This window comes from Podarcis vaucheri, assembly GCF_965113315.1.
Source record: "Podarcis vaucheri genome assembly, chromosome: 14".
NCBI classification, from domain to species: Eukaryota; Metazoa; Chordata; class Lepidosauria; order Squamata; family Lacertidae; genus Podarcis; species Podarcis vaucheri.
This window is the reverse complement of record NC_138752.1, coordinates 12,269,744-12,293,845: the sequence shown is the minus strand read 5'-3', so window position 1 is coordinate 12,293,845 and position 24,102 is coordinate 12,269,744. Positions and strand designations below refer to the sequence as shown.

Here is a 24,102-nt window from a genome sequence, read left to right as displayed (position 1 = left end):
TTTTTGTGTGCGTTTCCTTTCAGAGAACTAGTTCTGCTCACTCACTTAAAGGGGATTGAAACAAAACTGTAAATTAAATAGTTAAATAAGTACTTGGTACGTATAAGCTAATATACTGTAGGAGCATAAAATTAATCATCACACCACCATCTGCAAGTAAGGAAATTCATCAGCCATCTGACAGTGAAAATTCATTAGCACATTAGAGAATAAAGATTCATTAGCAAGAGCAGTGGAGAGAAGGGAAAGGAGGAAAGGGGGAACGACAAAAAAAAATGTTTATTTTATTATTTACATGGTTATCTCTCCCCCCCCCCACAGGTGGCGCTGTGGGTTAAACCACAGAGCCTAGGACTTGCCGATCAGAAGGTTGGCGGTTTGAATCCCCGCGATGGGGTGAGTTTCAGTTGCTCGGTCCCTGCTCCTGCCAACCTAACAGTTCGAAAGCAAATCAGAGTGCAAGTAGATAAATAGGTACCGCTCCGGCGGGAAGGTAAATGCCGTTTTCGTGCGCTGCTCTGGTTTGCCAGAAGCAGCTTAGTCATGCTGGCCACATGACCCAGAAGCTGTACGCCGGCTCCCTCGGCCAATAAAGCGAGATGAGCACCGCAATCCCAGAGTCGGCCACGACTGGACCTAATGGTCAGGGGTCCCTTTACCTTTACCTCCCCCCCTCCTCATTTTGATTCCCGCAACTAGCCCGTGAGGTAGGCTGGGCTTAGAGGCAATGACTGGTGTGCTTTGTAGTTGAGTGGGGATTTGAACCCTGGTCCAAAACCCTCAACACTATACCACACCAGCTGTTATTGTTATCTTAGTCCAAATAGTCATATTGTTAGGAAATATCCAGTTAATTCTGTTATCACCTATAATACTGCAAATTTCAGGTCTCTCCTTTAACCAGTATGAACCCTTATAATCTTCTTCGTTTTGGTGGCGCCTGTAACAAAAAAAGAAAGAACAGAAGATTATCTTCTTGAAGAGAAAGTTATAAATAGATGTCAGCGGCACAATTCTTCTATTCCTTCTCCCTGTTAGTACTCAGTAGGGCAAGAGGTGATCATCCACAGACCAGATTTTGCCCAGTCACTGATCACAGGCGGTACCCAATTAAGTTGTACTCGAAGTAGACGCACTGAAGTTAATGGGGCTAAGTGAGTCATGCCCATGCATTTCATTGGGTCTACTGTGAGCAAAAGTTGTTTATTCATTTAACAGATGTGTAAGCTGCTGCACAGTTTGGGGCAACGGTGCTGTGGGTTAAACCACAGAGCCTAGGACTTGCCGATCAGAAGGTCAGCGGTTCGAATCCCCATGACGGGGTGAGCTCCCGTTGCTCGGTCCCTGCTCCTGCCAACCTAGCAGTTCAAAAGCATGAAGTGCAAGTAGATAAATAGGTACTGCTCCAGCAGGAAGGTAAACGGCGTTTCTGCGCACTGCTCTGGTTCACCGGAAGTGGCTTAGTCATGCTGGCCACATGACCTGGAAGCTGTACGCCGGCTCCCTCGGCCAATAAAGCGAGATGCGCGCAGCAACCCCAGTCGGCCATGACTGGACCTAATGGACCTTTATGAGATAAAAAAAAATAGAAGGCAATCTCTTTAAAAAGAGCAGAACCATTTCTAAAGATGTACTGCTAATATCTCATAAATGGAGGGGTCACACTGCGGGGGGGGGGTGCCAATGTGGTACCCCCCGCAGGGGTGAGTGCACTAGCCACAACCTCCTGGCACTGTAGGCATTTGATACTAGAGAAACCCCTTTGAGAAGGACATTGCAGGATTAAAACTAGGTTACCTTAATCACTGTTGACATCTTTTCGCGGACTGTGCTGAAGACAATTTAGATGAGTTCTGAGACCGTGAATCGTGCCGCGTCAGATGGGGAGTGGCGAAAGGAACAAGAAGGAATTCCTGTTTCCCCTTTGAACAATGCAGCTAAAGAGGAATGAGTAATGTTTTTCCAGCCCTCTCATTTGCTTCTGATTCAGGCTGTTTAGCTCTTTGGCACTAACTGCAACTCTGGCATAAAAATAGAAGCCATAATTCAAAACTTCAACAATTCCCCCCCTTTTTAAAAAAAAAGAAAAGAAGTGCTCATTTGTCTATTGTAAAGAGATATATTTTTTCATTCCGCAGTAAGTGTCCCAGAAACAGATATTAAACAATTTGCTCATGGTTGTTTAATAACACGCAGCATTTATAGACCCTCTTTTCTTCTTTTACTCTTTGAAGCGCTTTATGTACATCGTTGCAATTGTCCTTTCCAATTCCCTGGGAATTGGTTCCCTGGGGATATGGACTGGGTGCTTAACAGCTCAGGGAATTGTAGCTCCAAGAGGGAAATAGGGGTCTCCTAACGACTCTCAGCTCCCTGAGCAAATTATAGCTCCCAGAATGCTTTGCGGGGAGCCATCATTGTTTAAAGTGTTGTGTTAATGTTTTAGATATAGGTGCAGATGTGGCCTTGATAGCGCTTGGCACCTGCAGTTTTTATATGTGTTAGCAATATGGGGGGTGGTTGCTGCCCTCTTCCTTGGCAGCCCCTCTTTATTCCAACACATACACATGCAGAATTGAATCTGTGGTGGTACTGTTATTGCAGAAGCTATGGGGAATGTTCACTGCCTTTTGAATTAACTTATGCACTATTACCTTCTAAAGAAGGTAAAGGCGGTAAGACTGTTGAGCACAAAGTCAAGAGCAGTGGTTCTCAGGGAGTGGCCTGCCACACTGGTGTGGCAGGAGAGGATGGCAAGTGTGGCAGGAAGATTCAAGGACAATCAAAAAAACATTTAAACCAGGGGTAGCCAACCTAAGGCCCGGGGGCCGGATGCAGCCCAATAGCCTTCTCAATCCAGCCCGCGGATGGTCCAGGAATCAGCGTGTCTTTACATGAGTAGAATGTGTCCTTTTATCTCTGGGTTATTTTGGGGGCATATGTGCTAAGTTAAAAAAAAAAAGTAGAGGCATCACCTTGCCAACAAAGGTCTGTATAGTTCAAGCTCTGGTTTTCCCAGTAGTGATGTATGGAAGTGAGAGCTGGACCATAAAGAAGGCTGATCGCCGAAGAATTGATGCTTTTGAATTATGGTGCTGGAGGAGACTCTTGAGAGTCCCATGGACTGCAAGAAGATCAAACCTATCCATTCTGAAGGAAATCAGCCCTGAGTGCTCACTGGAAGGACAGATCCTGAAGCTGAGGCTCCAATACTTTGGCCACCTCATGAGAAGAGAAGACTCCCTGGAAAAGACCCTGATGGGAAAGATTGAGGGCACAAGGAGAAGGGGAAGACAGAGATGGCTGGATAGTGTTTTCGAAGCTACTAGCATGAGATTTACCAAACTGCGGGAGGCAGTGGAAGACAGGAGTGCCTGGCGTGCGCTGGTCCATGGGGTCATGAAGAGTCAGACACGACTAAACGACTAAACGACTAAACAACAACAACAACAACAACAACATGTGTTAAGTTGTGGGTGAACATATCAGACGACACAGCGATTCTTCAAACAGCTCTTGTTTATTCACAGGCCCAGAACAGAACTGGGCTGAAGAGTTCAGCCAACCTGCTTATATAGAGCTCAACTACAAAGCAACAGTAACAACCTTCTGTAACTATCCAATCACTGAACGTCACTTTCCATTCCTTATTTGCATATGTGGACCTGAGTGAAAACTACCTACAGTATCCCCCTGCTGGCCCAGGGTGAGAACTTCAGTACATAACAATAGGAATTTGTTCATTATTATTTTTTCAAAATATAGTCCGGCCCACCACATGGTCTGAGGGACGGTGGACTGGCCCACGGCTTGAAAAGGTTGCTGACCCCTGATTTAAACATTTCAGTATAATATAGTACAGTACAGTATAGTATAGGGCAGTGTGATATATCGATGCATCGTCCAAAATCGGTTTGAAGTCCGTATTGTGATATCAGTTTCATAATTTTTTGACCTGGCAATATATCGCCAATCATGATGTGTGTGTTTGTGTGCTATGCAAAAATCGCAATGTGAGGGGGAAACAATGAAGCCAGCCCATGCTTCTACAGAACTCCATCCTTCTTTCAGACATTGTGATATATCAGTTTGTCATGATGTTTAGCTGGTGATATGTCGTGATGCTGAAAACCAAATATTGCCCAGCCCTAGTATTGTATTGTATAATATGTGGCGCTGTGGTCTAAACCACTGAGCCTTTTGGGCTTGCCAATCAGAAGGTCGGCGGTTCAAATTTGTGCTATGGGGTGAGCTTCTGTTGCTTTATCCCAGTTCCTGCCAACCTAGCAGTTCGAAAGCACACCAGAGCAAGTAGATAAATAGGTACCGCTGCGGCAGGAAGTTTCCGTGTGCTCTGGTTTCCGTCACGGTGTTCCGTTGCGCCAGAAGTGGTTCAGTCCTGTTGGCCACATGACCCGGAAAGCTGTCTGTGGACAAACACCGGCTCCCTCAGCCTGAAAGCGAGATGTGTGCCGCAACCCCATAGTCATCTTTAACTGGACTTAACCATCAAGGGGTCCTTTACCTGTATCATATTCATATATATATATATATATATATATATATATATATATATATATACACACAGTGGTGCCTCGCAAGACGAAATTAATTCGTTCCGCAAGTCTCTTCGTCTTGCGGTTTTTTCGTCTTGCGATGCACGGTTTCCCATAGGAATGCATTGAAAATCAATTAATGCGTTCCTAGGGAAACCGCCTTCAGACAAGGTCCGGGGACAGTCTGTCCCCGGACCTCTTCTGAAGGCTGGGGGGGGACAAGGGCTTTTCTTCCCACCCCCAGCATTTTAAAAAACCCCAGGACAGCGGAGGACTTCTCCGCTGTCCGGGGCGATCTTAAAATGCTGGCGGGCGGCATTTAAAAAGTCCGGGGCGATTTAAAAGCCCCTGGGAAGGCAGGCAGGGGGGACAAAGACTTTCGCCCCCTGCCCGCCTTCAGAAGGTGTTCCCGCCCCCCCGCCCGGCTTCGGAACAGCTTTCCGAAGTGGGGCGGCTGGGGCAGGTGTCCCCGCCCCCCCCCGCCCCACTTCGGAACAGCTTTCCGAAGTGGGGCGGCTGGGGCAGGTGTCTCCGCCCCCCCTCCCCACTTCGGAACAGCTTTCCGAAGTGGGGCGGCTGGGGCAAGTGTCTCCGCCCCCCGCCCCACTTCGGAACAGCTTTCCGAAGTGGGGCGGCTGGGGCAGGTGTCTCCGCCTCCCCGCCCCACTTCGGAACAGCTTTCCGAAGTGGGGCGGCTGGGGCAGGTGTCTCCACCCCCCTCCCCACTTCGGAACAGCTTTCCGAAGTGGGGCGGCTGGGGCAGGTGTCCCCGCCTCCCCGCCCCACTTCGGAACAGCTTTCCGAAGTGGGGCGGCTGGGGCAGGTGTCTCCGCCCCCCCTTCGGAACAGCGTTTTAAAATGCTGGGGGTCGGGAGCGAAGCGCTTCCGACCCCCAGCATTTTAAAATTTTAAAACCTTCCTGGGACACGGGGAGATTTTAAAATGCTGGGGGTCGGCAGCTAACGCTTCGCTCCCGCCCGCCAGCATTTTAAGATCGCCCGGGCCAGGCGGGGGGGAAGGCAGGCGGGGGGGAGCAAAGACTTTTGCCCCCCGCCGGCCTTCAGAAGAGGTCCTCTTCTGAAGGCCGGCTGTGGGCGAAAGTCTTTGCTCGCAACCGCCAGCATTTCCCTATGGGCTTTCGTCTTGCGATGCAAGCCCATAGGGAAATTCGTCTTGCGAAGCGCCTCCAAAACAGAAAACCCTTTCGTCTTGCGGGTTTTCCGTCTTGCGAGGCATTCGTCTTGCGGGGTACCACTGTATATATATATGCAGAATATGGATAGATATCTTTTCAAAATGAAATCAAGGCCATGGCTTCTTTACATTGATGAGGAGGCCCTCCAGATGTTTTGGGACTACAATTCCCATCATCCCTGACCACTGGTCCTGTTAGCTAGGGATCATGGGAGTTGCAGTCCCAAAACATCTGGAGGGCTGAGGTTGCCTATGCCTGTCTTAAAGATTCCCTAACTGCACAACTGTTAACTTATTCATCTGACTTAATTAGTCAACTAAACCTTGCAGGCTTAATAATAACTATTTGTGGATTTCACCCCAAAGCCAGCTTCAGCAGATGGATTCAGGACTTTTGCAAGGGAAGGGAGGTTTAAATCCCCCCTCCACCCCAACCCATGCCTGTTCTGATCCCATTAATCATCAGCCCCTTCCACCTTTGAGCTGATAGACTTTGCATTTTAAAAGTACAGCTCTCTGCGCATTTGATGCAGATACACATTCAAAGTCAGGGGCACTTTCGTCCTGACGTCAGAGACGGTTGTGCGGGAAGAGCTTTTGACGGAGCGCACCCAGTCAACACATTTCTTCCCTGCGTAGGTGGACTGAAATAATTTAGATCGAAAGTGGGAAGGGGGAATGATGGCAGCAAAGAAAAAGGCTACAGATTGGGCGTGTGGTGCAGTGGGGAGAGGCGATGTATGAAAAAAGCATTTCATCTTCTTCCTTTATTCTGAGCTGTTAAGCCTTAGACTGAGTCAGATCGCTGGTCTATCTAGTTTGGTGCTGTCTCCACCAACTTGGCAGATCAGCAAAGGTGACTGTAAATTCTGGGTTCTCTCTGTTTCTCATTTTTCCAGTTTCCAGTTCAGTTTTCCACGTTTCCACAGCAGTGTGCATTCAAAAAGAAAAAGAAAAAAACAGTCTTCATGAAAATCCACCAGCATTTTAGTATGAATTTCTTCTACTGTGTACACGTTTGAATGCAATTGGGCCTTTCTCACGTGAACATTTCAGAAGACCAATTTGCAGTGCTATGCATTCTGCCAGGCGTCGAAGGCGGGTCTGATCCATTGACACCTTCTGAAGCAGATACCCATTTTTGCAAAGCAATTTCCTCTCATTTAATGTTTGTTTTTTGCTTGTTGTTGCATACATTGGTCTGCACACTTTACCCCACAATGTGCCTCTTTGTACACATTACTTGACTAGAGAACTGCATTGCTAAATTCGAGGAACCACAGATTTTGCAGGATGCCTGTGTTTCTGTTATCACTCTGTTTCTGAAACTGTGGCTTTGGTAAGGTAAAGGTAAAGGGACCCCTGACTGTTAGGTCCAGTCGTGGACGACTCTAGGGTTGCGGTGCTCATCTCGCTTTACTGGCCGAGGGAGCCGGCGTACAGCTTCCAGGTCATGTGGCCAGCATGACTAAGCTGCTTCTGGCAAACCAGAGCAGCGCACGGAAACGGCATTTACCTTCCCGCCTGAGTGGTACCTATTTATCTACTTGCATTTGATGTGCTTTTGAACTGCTAGGTTGGCAGGAGCTGGGACTGAGCAACGGGAGCTCACCCCGTTGCAGGGATTCGAACCTCCGACCTTCTGATCTGCAAGCCCTACGCTTTGGTAGGTCTGGCTTTAAATGCAGTGAATCTGCTTTCTCTCCTCTCCTGTGGTCAAAGTGTCCCTTCAGGATTTCTAACAGGGGACAGCAGGGGTTGAACCTGTGAGTTCTGCATGCCAAGCAGTTGCTCTGCCACTGAGCTGGGATCATTTCATGTGTTACTGTTCCCACAATGCACGTTTACCTGGGGAAAGTGAATTGGTGTATTCCTAGTCAGAGAATAAAATACAGCCAGATTGATTCGCCCGAGGGAATCTCTGTAGTTTGATTTGTGTGCATGAGAGTGTGGGCAGAGAAGCATCGAGAGCAAGAAGAAGGGGTGTTTGGTTTGATTGCCAAGTGTGTGGGGGAAGCCTGATACTCTGTTTGCCGGGGGGGTGGAATTGAATCTACTTCAAATGCTTCTCATTTTATGACTGTCATTATTAGCGTTCGTCAATATCTTTCCAGAAGGTCATTTGAAAGAGCCATTAAGTAAGTTCGAGTGGGTCTGTTAATATTTTTCCTGCTTTCCTGCTTTTTTTGTTTTTTAATGCAGCCTGTTCTGTAGGGAAAGGAACAATCGGCAATTGCACGGCGTTTTTGCAAACGTACCCTTTTGAAAAAGCTTCTTCTGCAAATGAGGGACTATTGTCATTATAATTATCTATTAAAGTTGTATATTGCTTTTCATCCAAAGCTCTTGGGGTGGTTCGCAGCATAAAATACAAAATAAAACCACAAAGTGCATAATACAAACAAGAACGAACCAATAACCGCCCCCCCCCCCACTCCCACAAACACATTTAAAAGGACTACTTTCTTTTCTTTCTTTTTCGGAAAAAAGAAAAGAACGGAGCCAAAAGGCCAAACAGGTTCAGAGAGCAGCAAGTCCCACTGTTCATAACATGAAACCAGAATCCACCTCATCTGGTGACTTTTTCAGATGAGGCTATTGAATGCGCAGAACTGCACAAGGCAGGAAGGGAATCATGGATGGTAGCCAACTCACATGTCCCAACAGTCTAAGAATTTCCACGGAACATCCCTCCCAGCTCTCCTGCCTGTATGTGCCTTTCCTCCTTGCCAATTCTGCTCCAGGGTTTTTTTGGGGAGTCCCCCTAGAAAATCTCGCAGGGGTTGGCTAGGAGAGAGGGAGAAGGCCCTTTGCACAAGATGAAAATGGGGTGTTACACTTGGGGCTACTTTGCATATAACCCTGTGCCTTTCTGCCTTGTCCATTGGCTGCAGCTGGCATGGCCAGGTGACAGAGCATCTGTGTTGCACGCAGAAGATCTCAGGTCCAATCCTCACAATCTCCAGGTGTCAGGATGCTGTCAGTGGCTCCTGGCTGGTTGCCCAGGAGAGTATAAAGACAAGGAAGGGTTTCCTACCGTACTTTTTTATTTCAGGCTTTATAGAGAGAGGCTATAGAATGCAGCCTGTTGGATAATGGCGGTGTCCCGAGTGAATCTCCACACATACACCCGTCTCTTCCACTTCCTCCTTCTTCATCATCATCTCCTCTTCGGGTGCTGCTACGTGCCCTCTGTCTTTGAGCTCTTTGCTCTCCTACTTTTAAGGCCCGGTGGGTTCTGGGAGATGGAGGGTCTGGAATGCTTTCTAGTGACAACGTGTCAACCAGCTGCTGATTTGGTCCTCCCATTATTTCCCAACTTTTCTCCTCATCTGCCTCTGAGCTGCAACCTCCCACAAGCCCCTGTTGTAAATCTATGCTGTCTTCCTCTTCCTCCTCCCTGGAAGGGTCAGGATGGAGAGGAGGTCTCCACCACTCCTCCTTCTCCTCTGCCCAGTCCCAGATACCAAGTAGGCTTGGGAATATCACCTGTTCTCATGGACTGGTGGGAGGAAACAGCTAGAGTGCCCCCTGGGAAGAAGGCTAAGAGCCCTGTGAGTGGTGGTGGGACAAAAGGTAAAAGGTAAAGGATCCCGGATGGTTAAGTCCAATCAAAGGTGACTATGGGGATGCGGCACATATCTCGCATTCAAGCCAAGGGAGCCGGTGTTTGTCCACAGACAGCTTTCCGGGTCATGTGGCCAGCAGGACTAAACCGCTTCTGGTGCAATGGAACACCGTGACGGAAACCAGAGCACATAGAAACGCCATTTACCTTCCTGCCACAGCCGTACCTATTTATCTACAGTCATACCTCGGGATGAATACACTTCAGGTTAAGCATTTTCAGGTTGCGCTCTGCAGCAACTCAGAAGTAATGGAACGTGTTGCTTCTGGGTTTCGCCGTTCATGCATGCGCAGACGCCCAAAATGACATCACCCGCATGCGCAGAAGCGGCGAAACGCGACCCACGCACGCACAGATGCACAGTCGCATCTTACATTCACTTCAGGATGCAAACGGGGCTTTGGAACGGATCCCGTTCGCATCCAGAGGTACCACTGTACTTGCACTTTGACGTGCTTCCGAACTGCTAGGCTGGCAGGAGCAGGGACCAAGCAACGGGAGCTCACCCCGCCGCGGGGATTCGAACCGCCGACCTTCTGATCGGCAAGCCCAAGAGGCTCTGTGGTCAGAGGGAGACTAGGAAGAGGATGCCTCAGAAGCTGAAAGGGCAACAGGGGGCTAGTCCAACATACGCAAGCTGTAATTGCATGGACATTTCACCCAGTTTATGTTTCAGAATTGCACGGGAGAAGTCAAGCTACAGCTGTGCCTTCCCCTTGTGCCGCATTCTTTTCCAGAGCCTTAAGGACAACAACTTTCCACTTTCTCATGGCCTGTAGAAAGCTGTCTCATATCAGGTTGGCTCACTGGTCCATCTGGCTTAGTATCATCTATGCTGGTTGCAGGAAACCCTTGCGGCCGCCACCAAGCTAAACTACAAGTCCCATCATCCCCAGCCATTGGCCATGCTGACTGGGGCTATTGGGAGTTGTAGTTCAGCCATATCAGAAGGGCCAAAGGTCCTCCGCCCCTGTTCTATGCTGATTGGTATTGACACTCTAGTGTTTCAGAAGGGAATCTTTCCCAATTCTACTAAAGGGGATAGAATTTGGGTGCTTATGCATGCCCAACATGTGTTCTGAAAGCTGTCTCAAGAGGTTACTTATCTGCTTCTAATATTTCTTGCAAACTCTTCCTTTTTGGGCCATAGCCAACGAAAACGACTTCGGGCGGCTTCGTTGCACAGCGCCTAAAAGCTATTTGACATTATAATCAGATGCAGAATGGAATAGTCATTGATTTTCTTTAAGATTCTCCTGCTTTTACATCGTTAAGCGGAGGAAGGAAAACAGACCCGACGAGGAATCAAAACCGTAACGTGGAAATCTATTAATACCCTTTCAATAAAAGCTGTGTCCTGCTTCTTGCTCTCTTCAGTCTCTGACCTCAAACCCTCAGCAGTTGTTAGCAAACTGGCTGCGAGTGAGAGAGGCAGAATGATTTTGCTCGTCCAAGATGGCTTCCTCGTTGTCTCCTGTGACACTAGGACAGGAGTGGGCCTGTCTGGGCCGCTCTGTGTGGCCATGGAGACTCTACCTGGGCCACCCTGATCGACACGCTCCTAATAATAATAATAATAAATTTTATTTATATCCCGCCCTCCCCAGCCGAAGCCGGGCTCAGGGCGGCTAACAACAATAAAACAGTACAAAGGTACAACATAAACAACATTCTAAAATCATTCATTATAAAAATTAATTAATTCAAGCCACTAGCAACCATTGGGCCAGAGCTCTGCGAAGATTGCCGAGGGAGGGAGTCAGGCTGTGCCCTGGCCAAAGGCCTGGTGGAACAGCTCTGTCTTGCAGGCCCTGCGGAAGGATGTCAAGTCCCGCAGGGCCCTGGTCTCTTGTGACAGAGTGTTCCACCAGATCGGAGCCACAGCCGAAAAAGCCCTGGCTCTAGTTGAGGCCAGCCTAACTTCTCTGTGGCCTGGGACCTTCAAGATGTTTTTATTTGAAGACCGTAGGTTTCTCTGTGGGGCATACCAGGAGAGGCGGTCCCGTAGGTACGAGGGTCCTAGGCCATATAGGGCTTTAAAGGTTAAAACCAGCACCTTAAACCTGATCCTGTACTCCACCGGGAGCCAGTGCAGCTGGTATAGCACCGGGTGAATGTGATCTCGCAGCGAAGACCTCGTAAGGAGTCTCGCTGCAGCATTCTGCACCCGCTGGAGTTTCTGGGTCAGTCTCAAGGGCAGCCCCACGTAGAGCGAGTTACAATAATCCAGTCTGGAGGTGACCGTCGCGTGGATCACAGTGGCTAGGTCAGGGCGAGAGAGGTAAGGAGCCAACTGCTTAGCTTGGCGGAGATGGAAAAATGCCGCCTTTGTTATAGCTGCAATCTGCGCCTCCATGGAAAGGGAGATGTCGAAGATTACACCCAAACTCTTAACGGACGGTGCTGGCACTAATTGCGCCCCCGCAAGAGATGGGAGTTGCCCCCCCAATCCCATATCGCCCCGTCCCAGCCACAGGACCTCTGTCTTCGAAGGATTTAGCTTCAACCGGCTCCCACGTAACCATCCAGCCACAGCTTCCAAACATCTGGTCAGTGTGTCTGGGGCCGAGTCAGGATGGCCATCCATCAACAGATAGAGTTGGGTGTCATCGGCATACTGATGGCAACCCAGCCCAAAACTCCGAACAAGCTGGGCGAGGGGGCGCATAAAGATGTTGAAAAGCATCGGGGAGAGTATCGCGCCCTGAGGCACTCCACACACCAAGGAGTGGCGCGATGACAATTCCCCCCCAAGCGCCACCCTCTGTCCCCGACCAGAGAGAAACGAGCGCAGCCATTGAAGGACTGTGCCCTGGATCCCCACGTCGGTAAGGCGGTGGTCCAAAAGTTCGTGATCAACCATGTCGAAAGCTGCTGATAGATCTAGAAGAATCAGCAGCCCTGACCCGCCTCGATCCAGCTGTCTACGAAGGTCATCTGTTAGGGCGACCAGAGCCGTCTCGGTCCCATGACCAGCGCGGAAGCCGGACTGGAATGGGTCCAGAGCAGATGTTTCATCCAGAAACCCACCAAGCTGTTCAGCAACCGCTCTCTCAATCACCTTCCTAGAGTGTTCGGTCTGGGAGGAATGTATTCTTGGATCGGGACCATGCCTCCTCGTTGCCTAGATAGAAAAGGGTTTGTGTATGTATGGAACCCTCTGAAGTTTGGGTGGTTGAAATGTAATCTAGGATAAGAGAGACATGCATTTATCCCCCTCACTTTAAGCCTCCTTAATCGTACATGCCTAAGTTTGTGGTATGTGCATCAATCATTCCAGCAAATGCTGGCCTTAAAGGTGACCCACCAACATTTCTTCAATGAAAATAGGTATGTCTAATAATAATAATAATAATAATAATAATAATAATAATAATATCCTGTCCACTCTGGGCTGCTTCCAACATATATAAAGACAAAATAAAACATTTTAAAAAATAAAAATTTTAAAGAAACCTTCCCTATAAAAGGCTGCTTTCTGATGTCTTCCAAAGAATGTACAGTGATACCTCGGGTTAAGAACTTAATTTGTTCTGGAGGTCCGTTCTTAACCTGAAACTGTTCTTAACCTGAGGTACTACTTTAGCTAATGGGGCCTCCCGCTGCCGCCGTGCCACCACCGTGCGATTTCTGTTCTCATCCTGAAGCAAAGTTCTTAAGCCGGGGTACTATTTCTGGGTTAGCAGAGTCTGTAACCTGAAGCGCCTGTAACCTGAAGCGTCTGTAACATGATGTACCACTGTACAGTCATACCTTGGTTTTTGAACAGCTTAGTTCTTGAACGTTTTGGCTCCCAAATGCCGCAAACCCGGAAGTGACTGTTCCGGTTTGTGAACTACTTTTGGAATCCAAACACCCGATGGGGCTTCCACAGCTTCTGATTGGCTGCAGGAGCTTGCTACAGCCAATCAGAAGCCGTGTTTTGGTTTCCGAACATTTTGGAGGTTGAATGGATTTCTGGAACGGATTCTGTTTGCCTTCCAAGGTCCAACTGTATAGCTACTTATACCCTTGGCTTGGGGGTCACATAACTCCATACCCTCCAACATTTCCCCAGTGAAAATAGGGACGTCCAAAGGAAAAGCAGGACATTCTTTGATCAAATCAGAAACCGGGATGGTTTCTGTAAATCCAGGACTGTCCCTGGAAAATAGGAACACTTGGAAGGTCTGCACTGTTATTTATTTATTTTTTACTTTTATTTTGGCTACCTTGGCCATGAGTCCAAAACCCTGGCTTCAAATCTAGAGGGACCCAATGCAGAGATTCTTGTATATTTCAATAGCCTTGCAGGAGATAATATCTCAGCCTTCCCAGCTGCACCCATTAAAATTCTGTCTTCAGCATAAATACTTTAAAATGTGCAGGAGCTCTTGATTGCATCTGTTTACCCTCATTTTCTGCTTTGGCTTCTCTGCCTGGTCATCCTGTAGGGAAAGACCTCCACTTCTCTGAAACAGATGCTGCTTCTTAAACACAAGCAAACAGCTCACCATGCAGGAAATCCAGATTTGCCCCATCGCTGGGTTGGGGAAGCTGGTCCTGTTGGATTTCTGCCTGTTAGGCAGCTGCTACAAGCAAAGAGCCTCTGTCGGCCAAAGAGGTGGCTATAGTGTAGGGAAATGGGCTGGCAGCTTGCCTTCAAGAACAATCTAAGTCTTATTCCAACGCACATGCCCAGTCACTAAGAAAACCCGAAACCTGATCTATCTTGGGGGGTCTAGGGAGCAACTTAGCAACTGCCTGTGCCTTTGTAGGAAAGGCTGCTTCTCTCTTTAGAACCGCAGGTCAGGATTTTTTGTTTTCTCTTGGCACTTGGGTAGTCTCGAAATACTGCAAGAGAGATGAAGGTGAAATAGACCCACTGGCTTCGAGAAGATGGAAACAGATTTTTGGTCATCGTTATGCAGCGGCCGAGCCGAGGCCCTATTCTGCCCTCCGCTTCCCCTGCCAAATCTTCTGAATGGCGGGGCAAGTTCATGAATGAACCAATGAATAACCATTTCTTTTTTTTCAAAGCCAGTTCCCCATACAACGTTTTCAAAGCACCCACCCCATTTCGCTCCCCCTCCCCACAGCTTTCTCTGCTCTGGCTAGCTGGCAGGCCGGAGCGCTCGCAGTTCTGGGCGTCTCTCGCCTCCCTCCCCGTCAACGTTTATTTGTGTCCTACCTCTGAATTGCAAGAAGCTAATCGGAAAGCGTTTGTGGAGCAATGATTCACAGGAGGAAGGGTGCTGAGCCAAGCCCTGTTTTTCGCTAGCCTGCTTCTATCATGGGAAATCAGAGGTGGTGGAGAACGAGATTTGACCTGCCTCTCCCTCCACCCACCCAACTGTTGTTGTCGTTAATATTTCATTTATAAAAAGATAGTGACAAAATAAGAAAAAAAGGGAGTGAGGATGGGGAAAATAAAATGCCGGTGTTTGTGTTCTTATTATCCTAATCTTCTTCTTCTCACTCATAGCCGAGTAAGATTGTCTTCCATAAACACAGTTTTAAACGTGAATCCGTAAGTGACTGTGGAGGCCAATTCTGGATCCACACATCCTTCCACAGTGAGGACATAGGTTTCCGGGCGGGAGTTGATCATGGTGAGGGTTTGCCAAATGTGCCTTTGTCTTAGCACATTTCTCCCTTTCGTCCTGAGTTCGAGCGTCTTCAAAGCCCACGACACCTTTGGTAAAGGCTGTTCTCCAATTGGAGCACTCGCAGGCCAGTGTTTCCCAGTTGTCGGTGTTTATACTACATTTTTTGAGATTTGCCTTGAGAGAATATTTAAACCTCTTTTGTTGAGCACCAGCATTACGCTTTCCATTTTAAAATTTGGAATAGAGTGGTTGCTTTGGAAGACGATAATCAGGCATCTGAACAACAAGACCAGTCCAACAAATTTGATGTTGAAGAATCATCACTTCAACACTGGGGATCTTTGCTTCTTCCAGTACACTGGCATTAGTTTGCCTGTCTTCCCAGGTATTATCCTAATACACAAGTTTGGCAAGTGGATAGGGTCACCCACCTGTCAATCACCTGACATCACAATGGCGTCAGGTGACACATTTAAGTAGGGAACTCCCTCCCATCTTGTTCTCACAATGGCCAGCCAGATGCCTTTGAGAAACCTGCAAACAGGACCCGACACAAGAGCACTTTCTCCCCTCCTCTGGTTTCCAGCATTGAGAAGCCTTGCTGCCTCTGAATGTGGAGATAGAGCATAGCCATTCTGATAAAGTAAAGGTAAAGGGACCCCTGACCATTAGGTCCAGTTGAGGCCGACTCTCATCTCGCTTTACTAGCCGAGGGAGCCAGTGTACAGCTCATGTGGTTATGTGGCCAGCATGACTAAGCCACTTCTGGCGAACCAGAGCAGCGCACGGAAATGCCGTTTACCTTCCCGCCAGAGTGGTACCTATTTATCTACTTGCACTTTGACGTACTTTTGAACTGCTAGGTGGGCAGGAGCAGGGACAGAACAATGGGAGCTGACCCTGTCACGGGGATTCGAACCGCCAACCTTCTGATCGGCAAGTCCTAGGCTCTGTGGTTTAACCCACAGCGCCACCCGCGTCCCTTGCCATTCTGATAGTCTTGTCCTAAATGATTCTGTCTAAAGACCTTTCAAATCCATCCGAGTTGGTGGTCATCACTAAAGTTTCTGGGGAGGAATCCCAGAGTTCTACCATGAACCGTGTCAAGAAAAGCTTACTGTTGTCTGTAGTGTATTGCTAGCTCGGCCTGGCTGGGGGCAGGAAGGGGCGCACAGGGTGGGGGGGAGGGGGAGGCGGGGGAGAGAGCAGCACAACCCTCCCCCACACCCACTAAACACACACACACACATTGGCAGCGGCGCTTGTCAATCACAACGGCACTGAGGAGGGGCTAAACTAAATTTGGGGGCGCTGGGAGGATCTTAGCATCCTGACACCGCATATGCTAAAGATGGACCTGTGAGTGGGTGGAAGCGGGGGGGGGGACACATAATAAAATTTACTGGGGTAGGATCTCCTGCTGCCCCTCCCCACCCTGTAAGTGAGGATCTGCAGAGATCTCAGTCCCTTTTCTATCTCGCCTCCTTTTGAGTAGGCCTTCCTGATTCCGTTCACGATGCTTGAATTGTCCTTGTGTTTCTCAACTTCCAGTGTTCCTCGATATCTTTTATGGTACTATAATTTCTGCCCCCATCGCTTGGGGCTTTTCCTCTTCCTCCTCCTCCTCCTCCTGCTCTCATCTTGCAATCTTTAACGTTAAATAGAATTTGTTTTTCCCTTGTCCTGTTTTGCAAATTGGCTTTACACCGTATCTCGCCTTCTCGCAGGCGCATCCGGCACGGAAACAAAAAGGGAAAGGAAAGCCAATAAAACTTTCAATTAGATCGTAAAGATGTGATGGTCGAAAATCTGAGCGCAGCTCACGAGCCCAAAGCCTGCCTGTTTCTTGCACAAGGGCCAATCCGCAGGTGGGTTAAGGTGGAAATCATTCCCACAAGGTGGACAGTCACCAAAATATTATGATTATTAATGCCTTCCACAGACCTGCCTCGATCAACTAAAACAGCATTTAAAAGAACATGAGATTTAAAAGAACATGAGATACATTAAAAAACAATACAGGGAATGGCAGAGACCCATTCATTCATCAGGAAAAGCTTGTTGTCTTCAGTAATGTCTTCAGTTGTTTCCAGAAAATGCAAATAGAGGATATGTTAGTATGAAAACTTTGAACTTGGCCGTAGTTCTTTTAAATGGGATGGGGTTTTCCCCCCTCTTCTCCCTTTCAGATGTCTCTGTTTAGCTTCTTGATCACGGAAACAAGACATAGATTGAGGCGAATGAAAACGGCATAGCGTCTTCTAGAGGGTGTTCGGTATAAACATGGCCTAATAAGGTTTGGTTTAGGAAAAAACCAAGCATAGCTGTTTAGTTAAATATGTACAGTTATCACTGAGGCTTAATGAAAGGGGGGGGGAGCAGATGTCAGGGGACTAGGTGAATAATGTCATAAGACATGGAGACTGTTCTGAGGGAAAACTTTCTGGGTAGGAATTGGGAGGGGGACAGGTTCCCTGAAAGTTGGATTCTGGATTTTAGCTTTCCTGTGCTCTTTTTTAAAAACCTTCTTTTAGCATTTGCCGTATTCTGCATATATTATCCCTACAATCTGGGGATTTATTGGAAAGGGATGAAAAATAAAACCTGAATGAGTTTGGGTTTTAGAATTTCTGCTACTGGTGTGGGGTTCCTCCAAAACTGGTATTCTGGGTTGTTCTGCAGATGCACATTCTGGAACATATCATTGATATAATAATGGTGCTTTAGGGACAGATTTATACTGGACACACACACACCCTGCCGTTCTGCTTTATTTCCCCCCAAAGTTACCACATGATTGCCATCTGGAGGGGCACTCTGGTGCTGCAACACAGTGAAAGTGGGACAGGAAAATAAATAAACCAGAACATTTGCAGAACATTGTGGCACTGTGGGTTAAACCACAGAGCCTAGGGCTTGAATCGATGGTTTGAATCCCCACGACAGGGTGAGCTGCCGTTGCTTGGTCCCTGCTCCTGCCCATCTAGCAGTTCGAAAGCACAACAGTGCAAGTAGATAAATAAGTACCGCTCTGGCAGGAAGGTAAATGGTGTTTCTGTGCGCTGCTCTGGTTCACCAGAAGTGGCTTAGTCATTCTGGCCACATGACCCGGAAGCTGTACACCGGCTCCTTCGGCCAGTAAAGCAAGATGAGCACCGCAACCCCAGAGTCGTACGCAATTGGACCTAACGGTCAATGGTCCCTTTACCTTTACCTTTTTATCATATATTTATTTATGCTTCACCTTTTTCCCTCACGGGACTCACGGTGGCTTACAGGTAAAACTGAGAACTGCTAAAAACACAGGGGGGGGGACATTTGTTAAAAAACAATCGGACATTGATAGAAGTAAAACCATATACAGTGGAACCTCAGTTTTTGAATGTAATCCATTGCAGATGTCCATTCAACTTCCAAAACTTCGAAAACCGGGGATCAAAGGGCTGTCAACAAGTTCAATGGGGGAAACTGAGAAACACTCCTCAGAAGCCGTTTGACCTCTGAGGCGCATTCGGAAACAGAAGCATTTGCTTCTGGGTTTTCGGCGTTCGGAAGCTGAAACATTTGGCAACGGAGCAGTTTGAGAACCAAGGTTTGACTCTTTCAGGAGTTTTTTCAAGTTTGAAAACAGGAATTGAACCAAGGGTGTGGGATCTGTGGCCCTCCAGAGGTTGCTGGACTGCAACTCCCATCACCCATGGTCACTGGGAATTGGAGTCCCGGATATCTCCCGCAAGGCAGCGGGAGTTTAGTAGGATCAGATAATTACAATTATCCAGCCCTTTCACATTAAAAGGGATGCGGGTGGCACTGTGGGTTAAACCACAGAGCCTAGGACTTGCCAATCAGAAGGTCGCGGTTCGAATTCCTGCGACGGGGTGAGCTCCCGTTGCTCGGTCCCTGCTCCTGCCAACCTAGCAGTTCGAAAGCACATCAAATTGCAAGTAGATAAATAGGTACCACTCTGGCGGGAAGGCAAATGGCGTTTCCGTGCACTGCTCTGGTTCGCCAGAATAGGCTTAGTCATGCTGGCCACATGACCCGGAAGCTGTACGCCGGCTCCCTTGGCTAATAAAGCAAGATGAGCGCCACAACCCCAGAGTCAGTCACAACTTGAGCTAATGGTCAGGGGTCCCTTTACCTTTACCTTCACATTCAAAGCAATCCATTTCCCAAAGCCTTATGGAACAGGCAGATTCAGTGGGAAAGGACAGGGCATGCACTGATAGAATCAGAGCAGTACAACTGCCTGCAAACCTTTGCAGGCTAGCAAAGAAAGTGGGATTGTGTCTAACCCAATACTAGAGGAGAGGAGGAGGAGTTTGGATTTGATATCCCACTTTATCACTACCCAAACGAGTCTCAAAGCGGCTAACATTCTCCTTTCCCTTCCTCCCCCACAACAAACACTCTGTGAGGTGAGTGGGGCTGAGAGATTTGTTACCAAGTTGCTCTGGTCGTCCCTTCCTCCTCTCCTTGCCAAACTCTGGGAGCTGTTTGCTTCTTGGTTTTTGCTGCCCTATTCAGCGAGTTCCCTTTGAAGCTGATCCTGTAAAGAACCTGGTGACTTTTATTTGGGGGAGAGAAGAGGCTGAGTCTCTCTCTCTGGCTTGCAGGGTGGAAAACTGAAGCTCAGCGTTGCTGCCCAGGCTTGACAGCATCAGAGCTGCCCTTTTTTTTCAATGCCTGCTCCTTTCAAAGTTTGTTTTGGAAGCGATGGGCTGCCACCTCCTTTCTGTCGCTGCTTTGTTCAAGCTCCAGGCCTAAGGAAAATTCGCTATTTTTGCTACTTTTCAAAGTTTCCTTCCAGACTCCAAATAGGACAGAACAGCTCCCTTGAAAGGGAGGGGGGGGAGAAATGCCCAAGAGCATCGCAGTCTGCCCGAATTTCCTCATGTGCTTTGCGCTTGTCCTCACTGCTAAACACTTGTAAAACATCTCTGAGCACTGTTCGTATATTAAAAGATAAGCAGTTCTCGGCTGCCTACAGGCAAGCAGTCTAATAGACATGATGCAATGGATGGGGTCGTGCAGTGATAAAAAAATAAATAGAAGCATCTTAGGGCAAACTGACACAGTGCGTGTTCTTCTGTTCTTTGTTCTTTGTGTATTTATTTAAGGCACTTTGCAAAAGGTCCCACAGACCCTGGATAATCCAGTTAAAACAAGGAAGAGGGGCTGGTGACAGGAGCGGAGACATTCTTTTAGGTAAAGCCGAGGGCTTTACAGGTCAGCACCATCACTTTGAATTGTGCTTGGAAACGTACTGGGAGCCAATGAAGGTTTTTCAGGACTGGTGTTACATGGTCCTGGCGGCCGCTCCCAATCGCCAATCCAGCAGCCGCATTCTGGATTAGTTGTAGTTGTAGCTGTATGAACTTCTGCCCATTAAGCCTTGTTAAAAACTGAGGTTCTTTGCCCACAGAATGTGGCAGTTTTACTGCTTGCAAAGCCTTAGAAAACCTGCCGCCTGCTGACTTGTTACTTGGCTGAAATGTATTTAAATTAGATTTGTAAAAGGTTTATTGCTTATATTAGGGGTGGTGGGGATGTTGTAATACTTTTGCAGATCCAGATTTATTTTCTGAGCCTTGGAGAAATATTCCACTTTCCAACATTAGTAAGATTGTCTCAAGATTCTTTCCGGGGTTTGGATTCCAACTGATAAATGATACCCTTGCTGGTGCCATTGCAAAACCAATTTTTTCTTTAAAAAAAAAAAAAAGGTTCGTTTCCACTCCTTAAAAGGCAACGGAACTTTTAAGAGCACTTACAGTATGTGTGGGCAGAAAGCAGCGTCCGTTCTTGCCCGTTCTACAGGAGAGGGTTGAGATCTGATTCCTAGCCGCACATTTGGGCGACATCTTCACAGAGATGTCCAAGGTCTTATTCCTGCCCAGGCACTGCCAGTTTAGACCCTTATGGTACCTCGGGTTACATACGCTTCAGGTTACAGACTCCGCTAACCCAGAAATAGTGCTTCAGGTTAAGAACTTTGCTTCAGGATGAGAACAGAAATCGCGCAGTAGCGGCGTGGCAGCAGCGGTAGGCCTCATTAGCTAAAGTGGTGCTTCAGGTTAAGAACAGTTTCAGGTTAAGGACTTCCGGTTCGGCGCCAGCGCTAATGGCTGCTCCCTCTCCGAGCTCCGGAGAGAGGACGGCTCTGCGAGTTCGGGTCTGACCCGCTACGGCAAGCGGGGGACCCCTAAAATCACAGGAACGGAGCCTGTGAACAAGGAGATTCGGTGGGCACCTGAAGCGCCCCCCTTTACCGCAGAAAGAGCCTTTTTAAAGGCTCCGGAACGACAACGGGGAGCGCGGTGCTGAGAATCGCTACCCAGCCCGCAGGGTGAAGCCGCGTCGCCATTAGTGGAGAGCGCCGATTCCCTTCCTGAACAATTTGGACAAAAAAAGACCCGTGAGTAAGATTGAACCTCTATTCGTGCCAAAACTATCTGAAATTAGGCTGAAAACGGGAAAGGCGAAAATTAAGGAAGTCTGCCTTCCCCCGACTGCATGACAATTAAAGCAACGAAAGTTACTGAGCTGCATCCGTATGGGATATTGTTTTTAACTGCTTGAATCCGACATTTGGACTTTGACTATCCCCTCTAGCTTGCAGGGCAGAGGGGAGGAATAAGTGACCTTATAAGCTGCATGACCAACTTAAAGGAAAGGGAACTCTCTGCAGCCTTCAACCTGGCACAAACTGCTATTAGAACAAAGGAACACTGAACTGACTTTAGACTCTTGTGAAAGTAACAAAGTGGAAGTCTCATTGCTTATTTGATACAAAGTTTTGGGACTTTGTGGACACAATATATCAGGGAAGGCTGGGACTTTATTTAATGAGAAAGTGTTGCAATATACATATAGAAGCCTCCCGATAAATTTGCTTTTCAAATACTCCTTGCCTTTGTTTGCGGACATTTTGATTTGCTCCCTCTAGAGGGTAAATTAAAAGTTGCTACGCTTCGGGACAGTGGAATTTTCCTTTAGGAGAAGGCTCTCGTGGGAAACGACCTTGGGATATGAGTGGCCCAGCAGACGAGATAAGCACGAGAGCCAAGACAAGGCAATATCAACAACAGCTACAGCAACACAAGAAAAGAGGCTCGATCTCAGGCATAACTCCTACAGTGACAACAGGACAAGAAAAAGGTACAGCAGTCTCCATGGATGCAGTGTCGCAAGCCCTTCTTAAGATAAACCAGTCTCTGGAGAATCTAACAAAGCAGACGGCAGAAAATACCAAGAAATTGACAGAGAATTCACAGAAATTGACAGATTTAACAACAAGACTTGACCTGAATACAGAATCTATAAATAGGCTTACGCAAGAAAATTCTGCCACACGACAAATTGCGGAGGAAGCCAGAACTATTGCTGGAGAGACCCAGGAAAAATTAGAACCGATTGCCAGGAAGGTCTATGACCACGACACAACTCTGGCATTGTGGGAACTACAAAGAAAAGAAAGGAATTTGAAATTACGATCAATTCCAGAGGACGAAGGAGACAATCTTACGGACTTTTTAACGAAAGAGTTTGCTGATTTCTGGGAAGACCTAGAGGAAGACGAATTTAAAATCACAACAGCATTTAGACTGGGCAGAAGACAGAACAGAAAGGCGCCGAGAGACTGTCTGATTACCTTGAGATCGAAGGAGGAAAGAGACAAAATTCTAAGACTGCACTTTGAAAAGGCCTTACAAATTGGGAACTCTCCGATACAGATCTTTAAAGATATTCCTAAACATATTTTGGACTTGAGAGCTTCTTATAAGGATTTGGTCTACCTGTTGAAGAAGAACACCATTCTCTTCAGGTGGGAATTTCCACAGGGACTGTCTTTTGACTATAGAGGGAAGAAGGTGAAAATAAAGACGATACAGGATAAAGACAGGTTCCTGCAAAGAAATCAGGAAGACCTACAGAAAGGAACTGTAGACCCAATTGCTGAGCAAAGGAGTGTAATTGACATCCTGAACCTTTCGTTTGGACAGAACCTTCCACCACCAACAGAGGAGGAACAACAACTGGGAGCTGTTGGAGGAATACCAGAAAAATAACAAGATGGCCCTGCAATTCCTTAGTTGGAATTGTAATGGGATGAACAGCCCTTTGAAGAGACGACAAATATTCCATATTTTGAACAGAGAACAACTGGACTTGATTTGCTTACAGGAAACCCATATAACCAGAGCACACAGGAGACTGCTTATGAATAAAAAATTGGGACAAGAATTTATTTCGTCGGACAAAGTTAAAAAAAGAGGAGTTGTGATTTATGTAAAAGAGAAGTGGGCTCCAAAAATGATGTTTAAAGATGAACAAGGAAGATATTTAGCGGTGGAGATTCAGGTACAAGGAGAAAAATTTTTGATAATTGGGATCTATGCGCCAAATGAAGGTAAAGCAGAATTTTTCAAAAAACTTCATGAAACTTTGACGGATTATTTGGAATACAATATGATAATTATGGGAGATATGAATGGTGTAGTTTCTACAAACATGGACAAGACACAGAGACTGACTCTTACTAAAGAAGGGAGACTCCCGAAGACTTTTTTCGAAATGACTGAAAATATGGACTTAATAGACATTTGGAGAACAAGGAACCCTCTTGAAAGAGAGGGAACCTTTTTCTCCCATGCAAAGATGACCTGGACCAGAATCGACCAAATCTGGGTTACTAGTGGAATGGCTCCGAAGATTAAGAAGGTAGAAATCTGCCCAAAAACCTGTTCCGACCATAACGCCGTGAAGATGGAAATGAAATCTACAACAACTGGTCAGTTTAGATGGAGAATGAATGACACCCTATTTCGAGATAGAGAGATCCACATGAAGGCCCAAAAAACTCTAAAGGACTATTTTGAAATCAATCTAAAGGGCGATGTGGAAAAAAGAGTGATCTGGGACGCAAGTAAAGCTGTGATGCGAGGATTTTTGATTCAACAAAACTCAATAAAGAAGAGAAAACAGAATGAGAAAAAGGAAAAATTTTTGGAAAAGATAAAAGAAGGAGAGAAAAAATTAAGATCAAAACCAAAGTCCCAGGAGATTTTGAGGGAGATTAAGTTGTATCAAACACAATATATGGAATTGATGAACCAAGAGATAGAATGGAAAA

General features: G+C 47.1%; 1 protein-coding gene and 1 long non-coding RNA gene across 3 annotated transcripts in view; one reads left to right on the top strand and one right to left on the bottom strand.

Annotated features, from left to right (window-relative positions):
* TNFAIP8L3 (TNF alpha induced protein 8 like 3) overlaps window positions 1-24,102 on the top strand; it is a 70,844-nt gene that overhangs the window by 24,862 nt on the left and 21,880 nt on the right. Inside the window, exons 1-2 of one of the 2 annotated variants that reach the window (XM_082198870.1) lie at window positions 15,281-15,615; window positions 17,156-17,262. The exons of the other annotated variant lie outside the window; for it this stretch is intronic. The gene's annotated coding sequence lies outside the window, so the exon portion shown is untranslated. Of the gene's footprint in view, window positions 1-15,280; window positions 15,616-17,155; window positions 17,263-24,102 lie in introns of those variants that run through there. 2 annotated transcript variants of the gene reach the window in all.
* LOC309518551 overlaps window positions 1-24,102 on the bottom strand; it is a 334,884-nt gene that overhangs the window by 304,346 nt on the left and 6,436 nt on the right. The gene's annotated exons all lie outside the window — the stretch shown is intronic.